The 25,180-nt window shown below is 36.0% G+C and overlaps 1 protein-coding gene across 1 annotated transcript in view; it reads left to right on the forward strand.

Moving 5' to 3' along the window:
• LOC123529744 (uncharacterized) overlaps window positions 1–23,898 on the forward strand; it is a 60,598-nt gene extending 36,700 nt beyond the window's left edge. The window contains exons 4-5 of the mRNA XM_053520882.1: window positions 17,931–18,762; window positions 19,814–23,898. The gene's annotated coding sequence lies outside the window, so the exon portion shown is untranslated. The remainder of the gene's footprint in view (window positions 1–17,930; window positions 18,763–19,813) is intronic.
• The last annotated feature ends 1,282 nt before the right edge of the window (window positions 23,899–25,180 follow it).

Here is a 25,180-nt window from a genome sequence, read left to right on the forward strand (position 1 = left end):
ATCGTATGACTGCCTGCAGCCCCGGTCTATTGTTGCGCTGCTCCCTATTGTTCAGTATTGTTACGTAAAGGGTATCATATTATAAGACCGTACCCAGCATTCCAAAGAACAAAAGAGTGTAGGTGAGTCAATAGGAAATTACCATGACGTCAAAGCCTCACTCAACATTCCGTTACTACCCGGCTTATCTATTTTTAGACAATAAGGGGTATTATATAAGGTTAATCCTTTTATTGTCAACCTATCTTAATTTTTCATTGTTTTATCCGTCTAGAACGGCGATTTAGGGTCAAATTTGACATTATGGGTTTTTAACATTTTTGGAAAGGTCGAGAGGTAAACATTACGAAAATCCATACTCTGACGTCATCAAAATTCAAGGTCGTCGTAGAGGCATATTGGTACCGTTCGAAAGGTCTCGTCGAGCACGTTCAGAAAATATATACTTTTACGGGTCTATCTTGTACGGTTCTTGAGATATTGAGACTTTAAGCGAAATCATTCATGCGTTACCACCCTGGTTTTCTCTTTCATTATCGTAGGGAACCTAGGCATGTAGGGTATCTAATGAAAGGTCTCGATGAGAACTATTCGATGACCATGTCTAATGGAGACTAAAATCACTCACGCGTAAAAACCACTTTGGACTCCGAGGGTGGGTTCGAACCTTGTCAAGGAGGACACCCCTATAAAGGTCTCGTCGAGACAATTCAGAAAATATATACTTTTACGGATCTTTCTAGTACCGTTCTTGAGATATCGGGATTTAAAGCGAAATTATTCATGCGTTACCACCCTGGTTTTCTCTTTCGTCATTGTAGGGAACCTAGGCATGTAGGGTATCTAACGAAAGGTCTCGATGAGAACTATTCGATGACCACGTCTAATCGAGGCTTAAGTCACTCACGCGTAAAAATCACTTTGGACTCCGAGGGAGGGTTCGAACCTTGAAGATATCCACTGATCTGTTACATTTTATGATGCGCAAAACGCGATATTACATTGTTATTTGATAATAGCCATAATTACAACAATCGTAGGGACTTTTTACGTTTTTATTGACAAAATTGCCAACATGCTACATATGTATACATTGAAATCAATTAAAGCAAGTTATTTACAAATAGGTACATACTCAAAGTTAAGTAAGGTGTTTTAAACGATGCAGACAACATAAATCACTGTCTTTTTACTCAGCTGTTAAAATTTTAGGATAGTATTTCTAGAATATTGTACGTTATTTTCTTTTCCTTTTGTCTTTGTAATTATGTTAATTGTAATAGCTGAACTGAAGTCCATTTTCTGCAACTTCCCGTATTCTTACTGCTGCTAATGCTGATCAATAATGCTTTGTTCTGCTATAAACTTCCATGTTTTGACAGATTAGACACCAACAACTTCATGAGTTTTAGTTAAAAAATGGATATCGTTTCAAATGAAGTGTCAGGCGCACAGGTTTCACTAAATGCGGCGCGTTTGTGTCATCTTCCTGCTTTATGCGTATTTCCAATTCCCGAATTTCTTTGCTTCTCACAGGTAGGTAGTAAGGCGCATCAAGTGTGTAATCCCATCCACTTGTCTTGTTTTTCTCAAGTCGTCGCAGCAAAGGACGAGCTTCACCTTTCACGATACTTTCATCACAAATATCTGAATATACGTAAAACCCATTACTAGATTTCGATTTCACTTTTTCCCTAGCATGAAACTCGATTAAAGCCACTTTCCATATACCTTCTAAATATAAAGGCTCATTCAATCGTATTTTGAAATGGCTAGTATCATTGTTTACAAAATAGGCATCGCTTTCGTCACTTTGTAAATATATGTATATGTTACTCATCATGTTGACTTTGTCTGTCAATAAATCCGATCTACTCACTCCAACTGTCTAGAGTATTATGATTACTTTGAAGACTTACACATAGCTTTATTGGTTATAAGATTTGATCACTCGGATGTTCTCAGAGTCCATTTCCTCTCCTTCCTCAGATTCATCGTCGCTTTCCTCGCTCTCTGTTTCCGTTTCATCCTCAGACTCTTCCACCTCTAACAAATCTCTAAATTCTGATGTATGCTTCCTTAACGAACGTTTTACTGCTGAGACAGTGGACAATCCCTTTTGTTCCAGGGAATTGATATCCTCCAATATCTTCTTATGTAATGCGTTGGTTCGAAGGGGAAGGATGAAAGAATACAATAATTGTTCGTATAATACGAAAAATTTGCGTTTGAGTTGCGGTTGAAGTCTATCTTCCGCCATTTTTCGAGCCTCCTCTTGGTCTTCCCCATTTTGTATAAACTGAATGTATAAAATAGAGTTTGTCATATTTATTGCGGGTACATACTTTAGCCCTTTTCCTCAGCGAAATATACCCCTGATTGTCCTCGACATTATCGTCCAACTCGCTGTCACTTGTTTCGTCCATTCTGGCACGTTTAGACGGTGGCTCATTGTACGCAGAGCACCAACCACTTTTTACGTGCCTCTGTACGTCATAAGGATTCTCGAAAAGGAGCCCACAGTCGAAGCAAGCTTCTGCTTTGTTAGCCATTTTGTCAAGTGACTGTTCTTCGATGTGCGTGGGTGGACTTCCCACTAAGGAATGATAGGGACCGACCTCCTCATACTCTCTTATAGCCGTTTGTGGTGATGCTTGACCATGATTGGTCGACTCATTATTAAAGTTTGTCGCGGGCTTGGACATCTCAGTTTTATCCGTAAAAAAGATTCCCACCTTCCGCCTTATATAGTATTTTAATCGGTCGTTTTCTGCCGTGAAAGGTTTTAAGTCCACGAGCAAATATCCGTACGGATCTTTCGTAGCTTTTTCGAAGGCTTTCATTAATACGTCCGTTTTGTTCGGATACATTTGTCGGGCCAATGTCAACACAGACTGTTTATCCACAGGATTGTTAAAAAGCGCTATATAGTGACAATTGCGCCTTTGTGTAGGGTCTTTATTCCCATATAAATTTTGGTTAATGGAAATGACTGACAGCGACCGATGATAGGACCCTTCCGTAAACAAATCTGTGATTCGTTTATCCTTGCCAGCTTCTGAGAATAAGTCGTCTAAAATGAGTAAGTTATTTATTCTAGGGTCGAAAAAGTCATCATCGGACAAATCGGTCGGAATGCCTTGAATAAACTCTACTCTAGGAAGCACTGTCCTTTGAATTACCGAATAAAGCGGTTGCCATCTCTTGTACAGCCAAACGATTCTCTGTATCCTAGGACCGATTTTAACTTCGTTATTTCGTAACAATTCCTTGACCAGCGTTGTCTTCCCGCAAGCCGTTGGACCCGAAACCATCATAGTAAATGGATGTTGAAAAAACATGTCCGACGTATTTCCGTGACCTTCTTGTAGCAGAGGCCTAGCAGATATTCCTGGTGGGGGTGGTATTTTCCTCTGCTGTGACTGCTGCTGCTGCTGTGGCTTCTGCTGCTGATAGGCCCCAAAACCTTGCTGCTGTTGAGGATAAGGGTTGATTATTTCCCCGTGTTTGTTTTTGCGGTGTCTTAACATAGCGTCTCTTCTAGAAAAGTCTCACTGACAATCAGGACACTTGTTCATGTTATTCCTTCAAATTCCAACTCACGAATGAGCGGTCTCTATGTATGTCAAATAATTTATAGCGTGACGTGAAATGATATTCCTAGACTTAAGCGTGAGATAAAACTCATGTTTGTGACGGAAGTGGTGGTGATGGTGTTGGTGTCGCTCCCTGTGGCGGTGGTGGTGGTGGCGGTGGTGGCGCTCCCTGTGGTGGTGGTGGTGGTGGCGCTCCCGGTGGTGGTGGTGGTGGTGGCGGTGATGGCGCTCCCTGTGGTGGTGGTGGTGGTGGTGGTGGTGGTGGCGGTGATGGCGCTCCCTGTGGTGGTGGTGGCGGTGATGGCGCTCCCTGTGGTGGTGGTGGTGGTGGTGGCGGTGATGGCGCTCCCTGTGGTGGTGGTGGTGGTGGTGGTGGCGGTGATGGCGCTCCGTGGGTGGGATTACACACTTGATGCGCCTTACTACCTACCTGTGAGAAGCAAAGAAATTCGGGAATTGGAAATACGCATAAAGCAGGAAGATGACACAAACGCGCCGCATTTAGTGAAACCTGTGCGCCTGACACTTCATTTGAAACGATATCCATTTTTTAACTAAAACTCATGAAGTTGTTGGTGTCTAATCTGTCAAAACATGGAAGTTTATAGCAGAACAAAGCATTATTGATCAGCATTAGCAGCAGTAAGAATACGGGAAGTTTGCAGAAAATGGACTTCAGTTCAGCTATTACAATTAACATAATTACAAAGACAAAAGGAAAAGAAAATAACGTACAATATTCTAGAAATACTATCCTAAAATTTTAACAGCTGAGTAAAAAGACAGTGATTTATGTTGTCTGCATCGTTTAAAACACCTTACTTAACTTTGAGTATGTACCTATTTGTAAATAACTTGCTTTAATTGATTTCAATGTATACATATGCAGCATGTTGGCAATTTTGTCAATAAAATCGTAAAAAGTCCCTACGATTGTTGTAATTATGGCTATTATCAAATAACAATGTAATATCGCGTTTTGCGCATCATAAAATGTAACAGATCAGTGAATATCTTCAAGGTTCGAACCCTCCCTCGGAGTCCAAAGCGATTTTTACGCGTGAGTGACTTTAGCCTCGATTAGACGTGGTCATCGAATAGTTCTCATCGAGACCTTTCGTTAGATACCCTACATGCCTAGGTTCCCTACAATAACGAAAGAGAAAACCAGGGTGGTAACGCATGAATAATTTCGCTTTAAATCCCGATATCTCAAGAACGGTACTAGAAAGATCCGTAAAAGTATATATTTTCTGAATTGTCTCGACGAGACCTTTATAGGGGTGTCCTCCTTGACAAGGTTCGAACCCACCCTTGGAGTCCAAAGTGGTTTTTACGCGTGAGTGATTTTAGTCTCCGTTAGACGTGGTCATCGAATAGTTCTCATCGAGACCTTTCGTTAGATACCCTACATGCCTAGGTTCCCTACGATAACGAAAGAGAAAACCAGGGTGGTAACGCATGCATGATTTCGCTTAAAATCTCAATATCTCAAGAACCGTACAAGATAGACCCGTAAAAGTATATATTTTCTGAACGTGCTCGACGATACCAACAATATGCCTCTACGATGACCTTGAATTTTGATGACGTCATTTCCGGTCAGAGTATGGATTTTCGTAATGTTTACCTCTCGACCTTTCCAAAAATGTTAAAAAACCCATAATGTCAAATTTGACCCTAAATCGCCGTTCTAGACGGATAAAACAATGAAAAATTAAGATAGGTTGACAATAACAGGATTAACCTTATATAATACCCTCTATTGTCTAAAAATAGATAAGCCGGGTAGTAACGGAATGTTGGGTGAGGCTTTGACGTCATGGTAATTTCCTATTGACTCACCTACACTCTTTTGTTCTTTGGAATGCTGGGTACGGTCTTATAATATGATACCCTTTACGTAACAATATTGAACAATAGGGAGCAGCGCAACAATAGACCGGGGCTGCAGGCAGTCATACGATACCCTTCCATTGTTCGTGCGCGGTCACAGGATACCCTCCCCATTGTTCGTGCGCGGTCATAGGTTACCTTCCCCATTGTTCGTGCGCGGTCATAGGATACCTTCCCCATTGTTCGTGCGCGGTCATTGATGACGTCATAGTCACGTGGTATGGCTGCAGGGCTGCAGGCAAATTACGAAACTGTCCGAACCCTACTACTGATATCTAATTGAAAAATCTTTCCACGAAGAAATTATGCACATCTCCTCTTTGAGAATGAAGCATCCAATGAATTTCTGTGACGTCCAGCCAGTGGTTGCTAAGAAATGAAGTTTTGATTGTTGCTAAGGCATACTCTGGACTAGAGAAATACTATGGAATACTACAAGGGCAATAACTCAGTGAAAATCTTTCCGGCCAGAACATAGAAACAATATGCCCATCTCCTGCCGAGAGCGAAGCTTCCTTATGCAGTTTCGATGAATTCCGGCAAGTGGTTGCTGAGGAATACACTACAGACAACATAAAGGGTACTGTAGTATACTAATAACCAAAGAGCAATGACTCGGTGAAAAATCATCCGCATGAAACACGAAGATAATATGTGTATTTCCTCTTTGTAGTAAAGCCTTCTATGCAGTTTGACTACATACCAGCCGAGTTGAAAAACCATCGGACCAAAACAGGAAGATGATATGCGCATTTCCTATTGACATTAAAACTTCTAAAAAGTTTCGCTAAATTCCGACCAGTGGTTTCTGAGAAATACTGCGGACAAGAAGTGTATTACAGTATACATATAACTCAGTGAAAAAATATACGACCGGAACACGAGGACAATATGCGCATCTTCTCTTGATGTTAAATACTTCTATGAAGTATGGCTAATTTTTATTTTATGCTAACTTACAAATGCTGTTTTCTACCAGTTAAATATTTTCATATCTCATCACTCACACTGTGAAATATGAAATCTATATTTTCACACTGTGAGGGATATAGCTCCGCCCCTGATATCGTGTTAGAATCGAAATAATATATCTCATTTAATGATTTGCTCTTCAATAAAATCATTGTTTGTCGTTCAGATGCGTATTATTATATCACTATCACTATTATCGTATTGTTATATCACTCGGCTGCGCCCTCGTGATATAATTCCTTCGCATCTGAACTCCAAACAATGGTTTATTCAGCGACAAATCACTAAATGAGATATATAATTTCTTAAATAAAATGAAACTTCATGTTGTATGCGTGGTTCTAACGTCACAAGTCTGTTTACCCGCATCTGTTTCCCGCGCTGAGATTAAAAATTGTTGCAAAAATGCACATCTCAACGTAATTGAGCATAAAATAAAAAAGAATAATTTGTTTGTTTTGAGTGAATATTCAATATATCGCACCCCGAAGCGAGAAAATGTTCACATTTTCACTCGCGCTATGCAACCCATATTCACTCAAAACAAACAAATATCCTCTATGTACTATAGTAAACTATTGTTGAATGATCAATGGGCAATGACACAGTGAAAACTCATCTGACAAAAATATGAAGACACTATATACATCTCCTCGTGGTGATGAACCTTCGTATGAAGTATGGCTACTTTCCAATCAGTGATTTCTGAGAAATACTCCGAACAAGATTTGCGGGACGGAGGGCACAGCATTAAGATTTAATTTGGTATTAACTATTTGATATTTAGTACTACGCCTACATAAGATTTTATTTGCCGCAACATCGCAACATTGCGACCATTGAATAAATAATAACTTTATACATTTAGGTAAAATTATAAAACATGAATTATATCTGAATATAATATAATAATAATATGCGAGACCCAATACGACGCCAAAATGTCCTATTCAAAAACCTTTATGCGTGAAAACGTAATTTACAGGTTTTCTCAATTAACGTGTCGGTATTAATTATTGATATTGTATTATTATAGAAATTAGCCTTTCTATGCTAGTACAGTCGGCGTATAAAAATTTAATATAGAAAATATAACTATAATGAAGAAATTATTGATTCATTTGACTCATTTGAAAGTCCATTATACATGTGAGATCTATTTCTGACAACAACTAAATTTCTGGATTCCCCAAAACAAAATTCACTTTCAGGTCTATTTTCACCAGTTTTGCGTGATAATCTTTCTCTAAAGTATGTCCTTACACCACAAGCAAGAAATTCAATAAAGATATTGGCAAATAGCCATGTTTTCTTATCTTTTTCGTCACAGGTACACTCCTTATACCATCCCTATTATTCCCGGTGAATGTAGTCTAGATAAGACAGGTACAAATCAACGCCAGTTAGCTGATCTAAAACCTTCCGCATATTTCTAGCATGTTTGGATGAATTCTTATGTTTGTTTATCTCTTTAATAAGAAAAATCCGAAACCCCTACCCTGCTAAATTTCTACAATAAACTTGTCCATCTTTCAATTTGGACAGTACCATTAACTTCTATAAGGAGTGCATACCAAAAAAAGTTACTGACTGAATGAAGAGCAGTGCAGATCATGATCGCATGGATGTGCAGGCTGCATAATCATGATCTGCACTGGTCGCAAAGGCATAATCAATCGTGTTCAGCATGATAAGGGTTAACTTATTCAAAATTAGACAAAACGAAAATACATTTCAATAATTATGACAGTATATTGAGTTATTTCATTTAATGGCCACATTTGTTTTCTGGGTTAGTAAGTCCGCTTCCCCGCCAATTTTTTTCCTCAAAATCTATTTTAACTTTGAAGAAATATTACTTCTACTTCTGTTTGAGTCACGAAACATTTTTCAGTACATGGTGTTACTGGTGTTTAAATAGAAGGTTTTCTTAAACTTATTACGCCAATATAATATAACCAGAGTGTCTCATATTTACGGTGGCATAGAGGGGACATAGGAAATATTTTATATATCACGTGCACACGTGTTTGCTATCACGTTCACATAAGAAATATTTTATTTATCACGTTCGCACGTGATATCCATCACAAATATTTCCTATGTCCCCTCTATGCCACCGTACATATTGTATTAAAAGCAAACAATAATGAATAATAAATCTCCAATACACTTGAGGAAGTATATTGAAAAATTACATTGCGGACCCATTTGCAAAAAAAAAGTGACATTTTAAATTTAAATAGAAATCTGTGGTTTAGCAGATAAGATATAATAATACGAAGTATCTATTTAAAGCGTGTTACTATTTGGTGTAAAGAAATCTTTTATTAGAGCATTGCGTATTATTTCAACAGGTAAATAGTTTAGTTCAGAGCATTAAACGTTTTGAAGCTATTTGGAGATTTAAATTTAAATTGCGAACGCTGTCCGAGGCAAAATGAGTAAAAGGGAAAATAAATCTGTAAGGAAATGGAATGTCCGTCCTAAGAATGAAGTGTCAGACATCAACACGTCGTTGCCACACGGATTTAGACATGCCATTCATATTGGATACGATGATTTCTTAGAAACACGTGTAAATGTCGGCGATGAAACTGCATCACCACCGACAGTAAGATCCAACATTAAAGACAGTTTGGAGGACACATTTTCTGTATTTATTAATCTCTATTCTATTTTATAGTCCTGATGTATGTCACAAAAAACTTTGAATGTTATATATATACTAAGATATGGTGATTTATTTCTGCCATGTTGCGTTAACATGTGGGCGGGGCGAAGACACAATAACCGGACAACATTACAAATACAGAAGTGCCCATTTGTCGTTTCGCCGTGTCCGCGGGGTGAATACATGACAACCTAACAACGCGACGTCGTCCTGTCTTGTTGTCATGCCAACCAGGCGAAGACGCAATAATACGATAGCTAACAAAATAATTGGCGCCATAAATGCATTTTTCGTTAATATATTTACCAAATTGATATATTGTGTCATTATCAGGCCGCCTAGCCTATCTTCTAGGGATTGTAAAGCAGATGCAGATTATGATTGATGTTTGCGTTATATTTCAATGTATTCTTTTTAATCTAAATACATTTAGCAATGATTATCACAGTTATAAAACTTAATATAATATATAAAATTTTGCTGTTCGCATTTCTATCGGAAGACACCATATCGAACAGTCGACAACTGCAAAATGTGTCGTTTAGTCGGGTCGAAAACTCAAAAATACGACAGAGCGACAGATATTACACGGAATAACGACAAATAAAGGTCGCAAACTCGTCAAGTATTTTATCTAGTTTTGATGTTGCTTGGTTCTGATGCCCTTTATTTGACAAGCAGTCATATTGTTGTGTCTGCTCCGAAAACACGACAATACGACACTTTCTGTCTCTGTCGAATTGTAGTGCTATCGTGTTCAAGGGGCAAAGACATGCCAGTAAGACAGATCAGCAGATTTTACAAATCAACAACCATTCTGTTTTGGCGTGCATGAAAATTTTGTCCTGGCGCCTTTTATTTTTCGATCAGTCGTTTTTATCGACCCCCCACCCCCCACGCAGAAACGATGCAAAGACAGAACAAAATTTTCTGTATTTGTTCTTTTTTCGTGTTACCGTGTCTTCTCTCACCAACATAGAAAATTTCAGCCGCCATACAAGTGGAATACATCTCATATAATGTATATTCATCCCAACACCATGCAAGTGGCATATATTCATCTCAACACCATACAAGTGGAATATATTCATTCTTTGCATCTTTGACGAAAGCATTTCAGTGAGCTTATTAAAATGCGAAGCGAACAAAATGTCATATATTTTGACAGATGTTACAGTACATCACAGTTTGGATTAGGAAAGGTGTGATCATTTTCATAAAGTGACTATACAATGCAATTGATTGTTTAAAGGATAAGTGGCGATTTCCTGCTTTCTTTTGAAAATGCATTAACCATCTCCCATGGATAAAACATCTACAATATATAAATTTTAAGTGCAAACATGCATTTAAGATATTCTGTTGTTGTTTTTTTTTAAATCTAGCTTTAATTACACCAAAGTAATGTTGTAGGCTAATGAAGCTGGCTGCTCCACTATATATGAAAACCTTTGGCAGTTGAAGTACTAATACGCGTCATTCCTAAATATACTTATCACTTATCTTCCCTTGAGTATTCTTTTTTTCACAATCCAGTTTTATATGGATTTAAAAGACATTTCTACAATTTGAACTCAAACAGTGAATTAAAAAGAATGGATGTTAAACTTTAAAATGCATTGCTTTAAAATTTGTTATTTAAACAAATTTCGGTCATCAACGAATATGCTTGTATCGATGTCTTACCACGAAATCTATCTATCGGGTTTTAATAAAGGACAAAATTTGCCAAAAATTGTATACTTACATAAATTGTAAAAAGAAACTGCATTCCTGTTCTGCAGCAATTCATTTTGAAACAATCACAAGAGAGCATACCTTTTCACCAAGATACTACCGAATGCCACTTGGTGAAACTTACAAAAATGATAATATTAGGGTAGACAACATGTAGACTTAACAACATTATATGTTCCAATGTATTTGAAGCTAGTCGCTCAATGCATCACATAATGTTTGTTATTTTTAAAAGTTGACATTCTCTAAATTAAGTGTATCAAAATAAATGTGATACATTTTCCCACAAAAATAACTGCAATTATATAGGTATAGCAAGTACATAGGTACGAAAAAATGTCAACATGTCAGCATTTAATTATAAAAGTTTACATGTCTAACTCTTCGTGATTTTACCAGTTTCCTTTCCAAATAGAAATGAGCTATAATGGACATTTCCAGCTGTAATCGGGAACCAGTGTCTTCCCAGTAGTAGTAAACATACTACAAACTAAGCCTCAGCAACAAAGTTTCCTGGTTTCCCGGAAAAATAGGACGGTGCACTACCAAAGACAAGAAGTTTTAACCTTTATGATCCATAAATTTTTTTAACAAGTTACAAATGAGAAAAGTGTTTATACATTATTGGCAATAAACCTTTAACAAGATATAGAGGATCGGTGTTTACATACAACATATATACAACCTTTCATGTCTCATAAATCTGCAGCGACTTTAACAAGCCTTTTTGTCCGACTTAGGGCTTTGTCATACTTTGAAACTTGAAGCGTTTACATATAAACTAATAGTAGATATCATTATCTGAATTGAGAAGATTTACCTTTATGAAAACAGTTTCTCATTTTGCTATTAGAGAAAATTCATACACACACGTTTTAAGTTGTTCACTCTAGAATATATCCTTTCACAGCTTGCTCGTGTTTCGTAAATTCAACGTCCTCCAGCCCTAATTGACACCTCACTTTCATATATATGTATTTCACATAAGGTAGTATGGATGGGGTGTTGTTTCACGTATATTTTGACATTTTAATTATTGTTTTTAATTTTCACTTCTATAGTTCTGAAAGTTTGCACACGATTGTGAAAGACAATGTCGTAAATTGTAAGACAGCCGGATTGCCTGATACTGTAAAATCAGCCATTCGCCTTGATTTAGACTATATGCTTGGAACCAAATGCAGTTGTCTACTCCCACACTCAAGACTCTATAGATGAGAAGGCCGTCTGAGTGAAAAGATCTTTGTAATTAGTGTGAATATTCCGAAATATTTAAATGCCTCCAAAGTTATACTTTGCATTTCAGACTCAACGCGAAATCCTTTTGCAAATTATGAAGAAAGAACTTGTACCAGTTCTACGTTCTGAAATAGGTGATATCATTGAAGATAAGCTTAGAAAGATACTGAGTGAAACAAAATCAGAAAACCGTGACTACAACACAAGTACACAAGATGTACATTCCACAAAAGACAGATCTGAAGATCTCTTGTGGTCTCTCGTCACGAAACAGCGTGGGAAGCATCACCATGAAGGTGATGTATTATCTTCTATAGGGACAGTATATAATGTTTCTCCTGCTTTATTTGCTTTTTCGGAAATTATAATTTATGATAACTTACCATTGCATCTTTGTGTTTGCAGGTTATATTTTGAATTAGGTTAATGGCCAAAATTTTCTGTGCATTGTTCTGTTACTCATACCTAATACATTTGGTCAAAGTTATTTGATTTTAAAGCTGTTATTGTAACAGAAAACCAAGATATTAGTCTTTTTAATTATTGCTCAGATTTAAGAAAATTAAAAAAATATACAGTTTTACTGTCCAATACGTATAACTTAATGTTCTAAATTTGTGCTAAATCTATTACCTCACCTGTCACATAGTGTGAACACAATAGAGACCACATTTTGCAATCAATTTTAATCAAACTTGCACCCAACTTGTATTGGCATAATATCTTGGTTCATTTCGAAAATTGGCCAGATCCCATTATGGGTTCCAGAGTTATGGCACCTTAAAGGGCCAAAATTTGTAATGTTTGGCTTGTGAACACGATAGAGACCACATTTTGCAATCAACTTTAATCAAACCTGCATACAACTTGTATTGGCATAATATCACGGTTCTTTTCGTAAACTGGCCAGATCCTATCATGGGTTCAAGAGTTATGGCCCCTTTAAGGGCCAAATTTGCTATTTTTGGCCTGTGAACACAATAGAGACCACATTTTGCAATTAATTTTAATCAAACTTGCACCCAACTTGTATTGGCATAATATCTTGGTTCATTTCGAAAATTGGCCAGATCCCATTATGGGTTCCAGAGTTATGGCACCTTAAAGTGCCAAAATTTGTAATGTTTGGCTTGTGAACACGATAGAGACCACATTTTGCAATCAACTTTAATCAAACCTGCATACAACTTGTATTGGCATAATATCACGGTTCTTTTCGAAAACTGGCCAGATCCCATCATGGGTTCAAGAGTTATGGCCCCTTTAAGGGCCAAAATTTGCTATTTTTGGCCTGTGAACACAATAGAGACCACATTTTGCAATCAATTTTAATCAAACTTGCACCCAACTTGTATTGGCATAATATCTGGGTTCATTTCGAAAATTGGCCAGATCCCATCATGGGTTCAAGAGTTATGGCCCCTTTAAGGGTCAAAATTTGCTATTTTGGGCATGTGAACACAATACAGACCACATTTTGCAATCAATTTTAATGAAACTTTCACACAACTTGTACTGGCATAATACTGTTAAATCTGGTAAATAAGCGTATACGCTTATAATAATTTTAGTGACACTTTTATGCGCCTATTTTTGATATGCGCTTATACTTAAGCCAAAACTATGCGCTTATATTTAATATGCGCTTATAGACAAGCCGCGTGCGCCTATTTTTGATATATTATGAATGGTTTAGAAAACGAAAGTAAAACATGGCCATGGACGTGCGCAGTGAACTACTTCCTTTCATTGCATAGGCCTACAGTATTTAAACATGATAATGAATTACATAATTTGCAAATAATGTTCAATCTCTCGGACCATTCAATAATTGTCCAACACTAAAATTGTAACATTTTGTCCATATTCTTTTCACAGATTTACAAAAGAATGACAAACTGTTATGACAACGCAAACAATTTTTCTGGTATTCAAACATTTTCTATTCAAAAAGCATGATTATCTTAAACAATTATCGTTTTATCAGACAATAGACTTTAAAATCTTTTAACACCCGTCGGCTATTCAGCAGATAAAAACACTTGTCACCTGTATTTATCATAAACAATTACCATGGTATAATACAGACCGTTAATAACGTCTTTTTGCTGCAACCAGTAATCGGATATGCGCCTACTTTCGAGACAAAATTATTGTAAGGGCATGACATGCGCTTATTATCCCATACGAAATAACGGTAAGGCCGTATGCGTTTACTTTTGATATGCGCTTATATTCGAATATGCGCTTATTTACAAGATTCTACGGTATCTTGATTTCTTTTGAAAATTTGCCAGATCCCATCATGGGTTCCAAAGTTATGGCCCCTTAAAGGGCAAATAATTGCTATTTTTGACCCTACTTTCTTGTTTTTAGCTCACCTGTGAAGTAGTGACAAGGTGAGCTTTTGTGATCACCCGTTGTCCGTCCGTCCGTCGTCCGTCCACAATTTCTTGTGAACACGATAGAGACCACATTTTGCAATTGATTTTAATCAAACTAGCACACAACTTGTATTGGCATAATATCTCGGTTCCCTCGAAAACTGGCCAGATCTCATCATAGGTTCAAGAGTTATGGCCCCTTTAAGGGCCAAAATTTGCTATTTTTGGCTTGTGTACACGATAGAGGCCACATTTTGCAATCAACCTTTATCAAACTTGCACACAACTTGTATTGGCATACTATCTTGGTTCCCGTCGAAAATTGGCCCGATCCCATTATGGGTTCCAGAGTAATGGCCCCTTAAATTGCCAAAATTTGCTTCTTTTGGCTTGTGAACACGATAGAGACCAAATTTTGCAATCAACTTAGGTAAAACTTGCCCACAACTTGTATTGGCATAATATTTCAGTTCTTTCGAAAACTGGCCAGATCCCATCATGGGTTCAAGAGTTATGGCCCTTTAAGGGCCAAAATTTGCTATTTTTGGCCTGTGAACACAATAGAGACCACATTTTGCAATCAATTTTAATCAAACTTGCACACAACTTGTATTGGCATAATATGTTGGTTCCTTTCACAAATTGGCCAGATCCCATGATGGGTCCTAGAGTTATGACCCCTTAAAGGGCCAAAATTTGCTATTTTTTGCCCTACTTTCTTGTTTTTAGGTTATCTGTCACGCAGTGACATGGTGAGCTTTTGTGATCACCTTTCGTCCGTCTGTCCATCCGTCGTCTGTCCACAACCTCTTGTAAACACGATAGAGACCACATTGTGCAATTGATTTTAATCAAACTTGCACACAACTTGTGTTGTCATAATATCTCGAGTTTTTTCGAAAACCGGCCAGATCTCATTAAGGTTCCTGGGTTGTGGCCCCTTAAAGGGCCAAAATTTGCTATTTTTGGCTTGTGAACAAGATAGAGACTACATCTTGCAACCAATTTTAATCATACTTGCACACAACTTGTATTGGCATTATATCTCAATTCCTTTCAAAGACTGGCCAGATTCTATGATGGGTTTCAAAGTTATGGCCTCTTAAAGGGCCACAATTTGCTTTTTATAGCTTGTGAACACAATAGAGACCACATTCTGTAATCAGTTTTAATCAAACTTGCCCACAACTTGTGTTGCGATAATATCTCGGTTCTTTTCGAAAACTGGCCAGATTCCATCATGGGTTCCAGAGTTATGGCCCCTTAAAGGGCCAAAATTTGCTATTTATAGCTTGTGAACACGATAGAGACCATATGTTTTAATCAATTTTAATACAACTTGCACCCAACTTGTACTGGCATAATAACTCAGTTTCTGTCGAAAACTGATCCTATCATGTGTTCCAGAGGTATAGCCCCTTAAAGGGCCAAAGTTTGCTATTTTGGCTTTTGCAGCCTTATAGAGACTTCATTTATGGTGTGATTTGATACAAACTTGCAAAATATCTTTAATAACAATAGATTTTGGATTCCATGATGAATCCGTCAGATCCAATCATGGGTTCCGGAGTTACGCCCCCTGACTGACCCCTGAAAGAGACAAAATTTGTTAATTTTTACCTTGTGAAACCGATAGAAGTGACATTTTACATTTGATTTTAACCACACTTACACACGACTTTATAGTCACTATAAGATCTCGGTTCCTTTTGAAAACTGGCTGGATTCCATCATGGTTCCTAGGGTTACTGTCCCTGAAAGGGGCAAAATTTTCTTATCTGACCTTTTCAGCCATATAGCTTTCATTTATGCATTGATTTAACACAAACTTGCACAGAATGTTTATCTTGACGATCTCTAGGCCAAGTTCGAAACTGGGTCAGGTGGGGTCAAAAACTAGGTCACCAGGTCAAATCAAAGGAAAAGCTTCTTAACACCCCTAGAGGCCACATTTATGATTCTATCGTCATGAAACTTGGTCAGAATATTTATCTTGATGATTCCTAGGACAAGTTTGAAACTGGGTCATGTGGGGTCAAAAACTAGGTCACCATGCAAATCAAAGGAAGAGCCACATTTATAACCCTATCTTCATGAAACTTGGCCAGAATGTTTATCTTGAGGATTCCTAGGCCAAGTTTAACAGGTGAGCGATATAGGGTCATCATGACCCTCTTGTACTTTTACTTGCTTTTAACGTTTCTCCACGATAGGTCATAACTATGTTTTAGGTAATCAGTATTATTTCAGAAGATCTTTGATACTTTTACATCAAACTGTTTTGATCATGCAGCATAACATATGTACTTGCCAAGACAGGTCCTCAAATATTGAGAACTTTGTGTGGTTTAGGAAACAATAAAAAAAGTTTGAAATACATTTTACTTGAAATGTACATACATGTTTAAAGTTTGATTGATTTAATCATATGAGATACATTGATTGCTCCAGATAGTATATTTTAAACGACATTTATGTTGTTTGATGAAAGAAGATGAAATAAGGTTTTATTTCAAGTCTGAATTTTTAATGATATTTGGTTTCAATATATAAAGCAATACCTTGTTTTGTGTCAAAGCTTATCACTGAAACATTTTGCTCTTCATCACCAAATTCTAATTTCATGTTTTTTCTAGTAAAAATAGGCTGAAGTTGGTGTAAATGGCACAGACTTTTGCATTAAATGCAATGACCGTACAAAATTATTCAACCCTGGACGTATTGTCCTCTAGCACGGCAAGGAATTGATTATTGTGCAAGCAAACAGCAATGCTGCCTCCATATACAAAAACGTACTATAAAAGCTTTTTAATTTGTGCAAGGGTAGCCATATTCAGTTTGTCAAATACTTGGTTTTGTATACAACTACTCTATCGCCATATATAGCTTCTCCACATATATGATTTCTCGCAGAATTAAAACATACGAATGAGACTCGAATGTCTCATTACAGCTGTTATTAGGATAAACTGATAAGAATACATGTACCCATTATAAACAAGTGACTCTCTGTCAGCTAATTGATAATAGTAAACAACCAAACATTATGAAGCAATCAAACATTATGTACCGGGTATGTGTAACAACATTTTGTTTTAAAATCCCTACAATGTTTGGCCGTAAACATAGGTATATTTAAAACAAATAAATACCAGTTTATCTGAAGTAAATGATAGAAAATTTTAGCTAAATGATAATCATTGATTTTGTATCATGTTTTAGAAAGAATGCTTCTGGCTGGCTGCTCAGCTAATACAGCACATATTGGTAAAATGTTATGTAAATTATATTTTATTTCATTATTTCTTTACCACTACCTATAACATGCGCAGTTGTACAGACAACAACTTCTGTCAAACACTAATGAATAATTTGTCATCAATAAAAAAAACCAAACTACTATTACATTTTGTACTTTGTTTTAAATATCAGAGAGATCTTCAGCAAAGTTTGATGAGAGGGAATGTCTTGAAACGCGCTGCAATGGCATGTGGAAGAGCTCGTAGATGGCATTGTGTTCAAGGACAGCGAATTACCAGACAATCTTCTGGCAGATGGTTGTCTTACAGAGGACGAATGTGCGGGTGTAAGGAAAAGGCTTGATCGCAAAGACCAAGTACGTGTCCTTCTCAGCATTATAAAAGGGAGAGATTTTGATGTTATGAATAGGTTTCTGAAGCACCTGAAATCTCAGAATGAAAATGTTGCTATGGCAATAGCAGGTAAATTCGAACAAAATAAAAAAGATGGAGTGAAATGCATTAAATGCGTCCATTGCAAACTACTTTCTCAGGTGAATCTGAAGTATATCGTTGATGATTTGTGGAGATTTAATCTTATAGACGACGGTTTATTCAATTTGATCATTGACACGGATAGGCCAGCGGGTGCTCAGGTCGATCTTTGGTATGAGGTTGTCAATTCTCTTAATAGGATATGTGAACAAAGACCATCATATGTCAGAGACATTCTTGGAAAAGCTTTAACAAAGAAGCACCATTACCATCACTTGGAAAAAGGCGTTGCTTGGATGATCAGTAATTATGGAGGACTGTGATGTGGTTGTGAAAGCCTGAATAGTCTTTTTCAAACAAGAGAATCTTTGTCGTTAAACTCATCGTCCGTGTCCCCGAGATCCTTGAGATCTGAGTTTGCTGCAGATACCCAAAGCGACATCAGCTCCATGATGAACCAAACAGAGATCGTATCAGTACATACAATACGTAAGACGCCCGAAAAAGCCTTAGAGTTTACGAAAGAAAAGGTTAGTTTATGACATTGTAAACTAAACTCTAATTTAAGGTACTTCTGCATTTTGGTCGGATCAAATCATGTTCTACATGTCTATAAGTCAGGGGTAAGGAAGAGAAATAAAATCATGTTTATTGTAAATTAATGTCATTTAATAATGTGTTGAGCACAAAAGATTTTTACAAATGAAATTATGTAGACTTAAATGAATTTGTTTTTCTTTATTTACTCAGATTATTTCATACAATAAAGAGCACATTTAAATGTTTACAAATGACCCACAATCTGAATTTAAAATACATTCAGAATCTTATTTTTAAAACCAATTCAGTTGCAGCTAAAAGGTAAACTACTAAATCCATGTTTGCCCCTTTTGAAGAACGATACTGCAATTAGAAACAACACTGGGATCGAACCATTAACCGATACGCTGTTTCTCAGTTTATGTATTGAATAATTTTGAGTAATAATGTTTTAGTGTGTGCTTATAGCCATCTCAATTTGAAAAACAAATCGTCATCTCATAAGACAATGTTTAAAAATGACTTGGGGAGGCTGCGTTTTTGGAACGTGTCAATTTCTGTTTGATCTTTATCCTTGCTTTTTGCCTAATTAATTCGATGTTATGAGCGAACCCTGTCCCCACATTACTTCATGTCGGCAGCTTTTTAAGGAATAATGATCACCGTGGCCAAACTGAAATGCATGCCCTATTACATAATGTATTATGGGTTCTAAATATTTACACTCGCCCTATTCTTTTCCATAGAAAATTATTACGTTCATTTTGTATGAACATCAATGAACTTGCCGATCCTATTCTGTCGTTCATTTAGTTTAGTTTATACTTATTTATTTTAGCTCGATTGTGATGAAAGCTTAAACCTTTTTTTGAACCATTCTTGAATCAGCCTCCTGTAAAACCCAGTACTGGTGTCATACGAGAAGTCATGGTCGTGACCCCAATGGGGCTCATTTCGCATGAACTCCGAAAAGAATTAATTCATTTCTTAAATAACACGCATAACTCATGTAGAATAACTTTCCAGTTCAATGTTATTCAGGGTCCCGTTCAAGTACAAATGCAACACGATGGCATTATGCCTGGACAAAGTGGCACCGGTAGGAAGGCACCGAGACCAAGCAAGCCAGAATCTTCTCCAGTAATCTACTTGAGACCTAGCACTGAGAGACAAAATGTGCTCTTTAAATACGAACTGGAAGCGTCAGATGTATAAATAAATCATTTAGCAGTAGCATAAACTAGTCTAGGCTCTATATAAAAAGAACATACTAATGAAAACTAGGCTAATTAGGTGCTCTGTAGAAGTGTAATGGAGCATCTTTCTGTCAGTGCGTAACAATTATCAAATTAGACTGAGATAATGCGGCATTACAATAATTAGTTTAATTTCGCATTAATCAGGAACATTTCAAAGTTGCTTACCAACTTTTGCGTGGCTGATTTTGTTACTGTCGGGTGAATCACCGTGCATGTACATTTAAAGAACCATACATATAATAGATATCCTACTGAAACATATTAGTATATGGTAGGCAAAGACAAGAAACATTTGGTGTAAAGCAACAAAATAAGTAATAAATTCTTTTGAAGAAATGAAAAGAAATTACAAACAAACTTTTATTTTCTGTACATTTTAATTATTCCATTGTTATGCTATCGACACACCGTTAACCCTTAATGGAATTGTTTTCAGGTTTGTATTATTTAATTATGTTTTGAAATTTTATAAACCTATACATTTTTGTAACGTTTTTCCCATAAATTTTTAAACAGACAAAACACAACCAATTACAGAGACAATTGTAGAGATGGTACCTACCCAAGAAAATCTAAGGGAACAACTCTGAATTGACCAATAAACTGAAGCCAACATAAAACATTGGTCATAAATGAAAGAAAAATCAAATAGGTCCTTTTAACAACAACTGATCAGGAAGACAGAATATGAACTACATTTGTTTCAATCTCATTGTATTCAATATACAATATGCACTTTTCTCATGGCTTACACTTACAGTTATTTTATAAGTTGTAGTATTAGGCCCTGATAGAAAGTTTTATGGTGCATGAAAATAAAGTAAAATAATGCATAAATTCCATTAAAGAAATTTTACGACATTAAGAAACGTTATTAAGAATTTGATCTTTAAGCCAAAGTTATGTATTGTTCCCAATGATGATACATTTGCTTACTCAAAATTTATATACTAAATTTTAAAAACATAAAATGTATATGCCCAACAATGAAAAATTACAAAAAAGTTTAATTGGTATCACGTTTGTGTAACAACGTAGCCAGACTGGTTATATTCGACATTTCAATCGATCATTTTGGAATTGTTTCTTATGTTTTAGTCATTTTGAAGAATTTTCTCATGCTTATCAGGTGTACTTTGCTGCAAATAATGTAACACAAAAAGTCATTATCATCATATGAAATCACAACATTTTAAGGTAGTGATTGTAAGTACATTTTAAGGCAGCGATAGTTAATGACTCTGCAATGTATTTTTAGCAATTCAACATTTTCTGGATGAAACTCTCACGATCATTGTTTTCCATGAAAATCGATTAAATGCTGAAAAAGCATAATATTATGGAGATTACTTTCAAATTGATGATTTTCGTTACTGGTCAACTACCCTTAAAAAACTACAAGGTGTTTATTTATTCTTGTAAACAAGGTAAGCGGGTAACTTCAGATATCAGCATTAATTTACAACTAAAACTGCTTACACAACCTGAAAAAAAGATTTTGTTAGGGCCTCTCATTTATAATATATCAACAATTATCACCTGAATTGAGTGCTTTCATGAATGAAAAATATTGATGGCAAAATGATGTAGGGGTTTGTTTACATTATAAAATCTTTAATATCTTCTTTCAGGTACATTTTTGGTATGGTTTTGGTAAGCTTATAATAAAGAGCATGTCATTCTCTTTAACTCAGATTTTTTTCATTAGTGTTAGACTCTTGGCTAGTCTTGGATTTTGACTTTATTAAGACAAAAGGAAGTTCAGTATAGGCTCTTTCAAAGTGTTGAAAGTAGACTAAACTTAAACTCTATTCTATTGAATTCATGTAGATTTAATACAGACTATAATTGGGGATGTCCTAAAACCATTGAAAAACGGTCAATACAAGAGTTGTCCATTTTGCTTCAGATATTTTGAGAAAGCCATTTTTTAAATATCAAATATTTCTAAATATCTTTAGTAATTTGGTACACTTAGCTATCACTTCACTCTGTAAAACATATGTAAAGATGAGTTTGAATTTTTAGGTACCATTTCTAATAATTGTATATTATTTTTTCTGCATATCCCTCGTTTGTATATTTCAAACTTTAGCATATTGATAACTAGTAAATATTGTGCTGTCTTGGATTTTTTAGTAGCAAAAAGCAAACCTTTGACGATTTTAGAACCGTATTGCATCCGTTGTTTTGTACATGCATACTGTAGTCATTGTCTGGTGAAGATACTATGTTATTTGTCTATGCTTATTCTAAGGCACATATCGTTTACCGCCAGGTGTCACTATAGTTTTCAATCACACAGGCGCTGATATTTTAACAGTGCAATAAAGCTTAATAAAAATGGGATATTCGTAGTCTCTCTGCGGCTGATAGGTTTGAACTGTATCAGTTTTTTATATTTTTGATACTCACAAATCATATAAAATTTACTATTAATGAATAATTCAGTTGTTAAATGTCTTGTTATTTTCATGTTAACTAACTTTTATGTAATTCTTTTATTATTTCTCAAAAAAACTTGCATTTGTGTAAGACTTGTTTATATTATAATTACTTTTTTAGCTTGTGGTTGTAAATAACGACAACAGTTGTCGCATGGTACCTGCCAAGTACCAGTATTGTATCTTTTTTCAGAATACGGTCAAGGGGAGATCAGAAATTGTGAAATGAATGAAATCTGTTGGAAAATGTTTTATATATAACACAAGAAAGAAGGAAACTTAATTCATTACAAATTGCTATACCTATTTCATAAACCTGTAGAATAATCTAGCCGTTAGTTTTTAGGATATTACAGATATATCATGCTTATTTTTAGTGCAAAAAAAACATATACATGTATTACTATCCTGAACAAAATAAAAATATTTTCTATAGAGTACAGATTCAGTCTGATTTCTTTAACAAAAAATATCAAAGAACTTCACACCTAAGTCCTTTAGATTTCCATTCTGATTTTACAAGCATATGCTCTGTGTAAGATTTTCTTTGTGATTTGCAAATAACGACAACTGTTGTCACTAGTAGATATTCATCACGTACTATCACGTTATATGCATCAACTTTCAAGTTTACAATCAAAGGGAGATAAAACATGGTAAAATATATAAAAAATTTCGGAACTTATACAATGTACCTCAGATTGATCCTGTTTATATGCTTTACTTTACATAATCTGGTAATTTGTCTCTAATGTTAGAGCCTTTCTCCACGGGGAGTTATTCTTATTGCACTCTTTTTGTTTAACTTGTTGAAAGTGGGGTAAGTGCAAAGTTCTCATGCCCCAAACGCATTTCAACCTCAAGTTTCCTTTATACCCCAGTCACACATACGACGCAGATAGCTACGTCTAGCCACGGATATAAACGTAGTAATCCGTATCTATCCTTACCTAAGCCGTACCTCAAAGTAGTAATCCGTATCAATTCGTACCAATCCGTACGGCTCTGGTACGAATCGATACGGATTACTACGTTTCTATCCGTAGCCGTATGTGTGACTGGGGTATTATATAGGTTTACTGACCGTTCCAAGGCGGTGCTACTATTTTCTACTTGCTTTTATATCGCATTATATGCTATGTATATTGTCTTGCATGTTGGTGGTGTTTCTTTCCTTACTGAATCAATCCCGCAATCACTTTGACGACCCCTCTCCTTTTTTACTATGAATGAATGAATGGGTTGGGTTTTACGGCGAATCGACACAAAAAGGTCATATATCGCCGAGAAAAAGTTAAATGGATTACGTTAATTGCAAAGCATATATAAAACTATTAAAGTAAAAGTGTATATACATATATAGTGTAAAAAATCAATTGCAAACATTAAAAGGTATAAAAGTTGTGAATAAAAATCAAATAAGGTTCAGATTTTATGATATATACCAATTTGTTTCAAAAATTGTAAATTTTTGTCGGCTGAAATTTGCTCAAACAGCTCTTTTAACGATTCAACATTATAGTATGAATTGCGTTGTGGATCGATGTCTATACAGTCGATTAAAATATGTTTAATAGTTAGCGGTGTTTGACATGGTACACATTCAGGTTGATCTTCATTGTTCAGCAGATACGAATGAGTCAACCGAGTATGACCTATTCGACAACGAGAAAGAACAACTTCCTCCCTGCGAACAGATCTGTTTCCTTGGTGCCATTCACCTAAAGTAGGTTTAATTTCACGAAGTTTATTGAACGAAGCATTGTTCCATGAAGACTGCCATTTAGATAAAATGTATTTGTTGATATTTGGCCTAAATTCAGTATATGGTAATTTCAATTTAGATTGTTGTAATGAAAGTGATTTCTTTGCTGCGGTATCATCATCCTCATTTCCATTACTACCAACATGGCTAGGAATCCAACAGAATATGATGGACTTCTTAAAAGATAGTTCATGAACCCTGTGAAGAATATTTTGAATGAAAGGATTTTCCGTATTTCGGTTGTGAATTGATTGTAATACTGAAAGTGAGTCGGAAAAGATGATAAACCTTTCTTGATTATATTCTGAAATAAAATTAAGTGCTAAATCAATAGCTTTTGCCTCAGCTGAAAAAATTGTAGCGTTATTTGGCAAACGTAATTTTGATTGATGTAGGTGGCTAACGGCGGCACATCCAACCTTTTAATCATCTTTTGAACCATCTGTATAAATTGGAAAATGATCTTTGTAAGTCGACTTGATTTCGTTATATTTGGATTTGAATATTTCAGGGTTTGTTTCAGACTTTTTCAAGGCGGTTTTCATATAAAAAAGAACTGTTGGAGAATTAAGAGTCCACGGTGGTGTATTAAGAACTAAATTTTCTTTTATATCATCGAATTCAAAATCTGTTTCCTTCATAGAATTGTTGATGCGATATCCAAAAGGTTTAATTTGTTTTGGTTTTCTGTCATACGAATCTTGGTACTTTGGTTTAAATATGATTTTATGAGCAGGATTGGATTTGTTGGCAACTACCCTCAGAGCATATTGCAATGACAGTTTTTCACGTCTCGTGTAAAGGGAGGTTAGGTACCCACCATATATTGCCTGGAGCACCCAACTGGTGATTTTGCTACCGGCTGTGCTGTCGTTGAGCGGTGCTCCACTGTGTCCCTTTGTTTGTATATTTTCTCCTACTTATACATTTGATTTGTTTT

Source organism: Mercenaria mercenaria, chromosome 13, assembly GCF_021730395.1.
Source record: "Mercenaria mercenaria strain notata chromosome 13, MADL_Memer_1, whole genome shotgun sequence".
Lineage (NCBI taxonomy): Eukaryota > Metazoa > Mollusca > Bivalvia > Venerida > Veneridae > Mercenaria > Mercenaria mercenaria.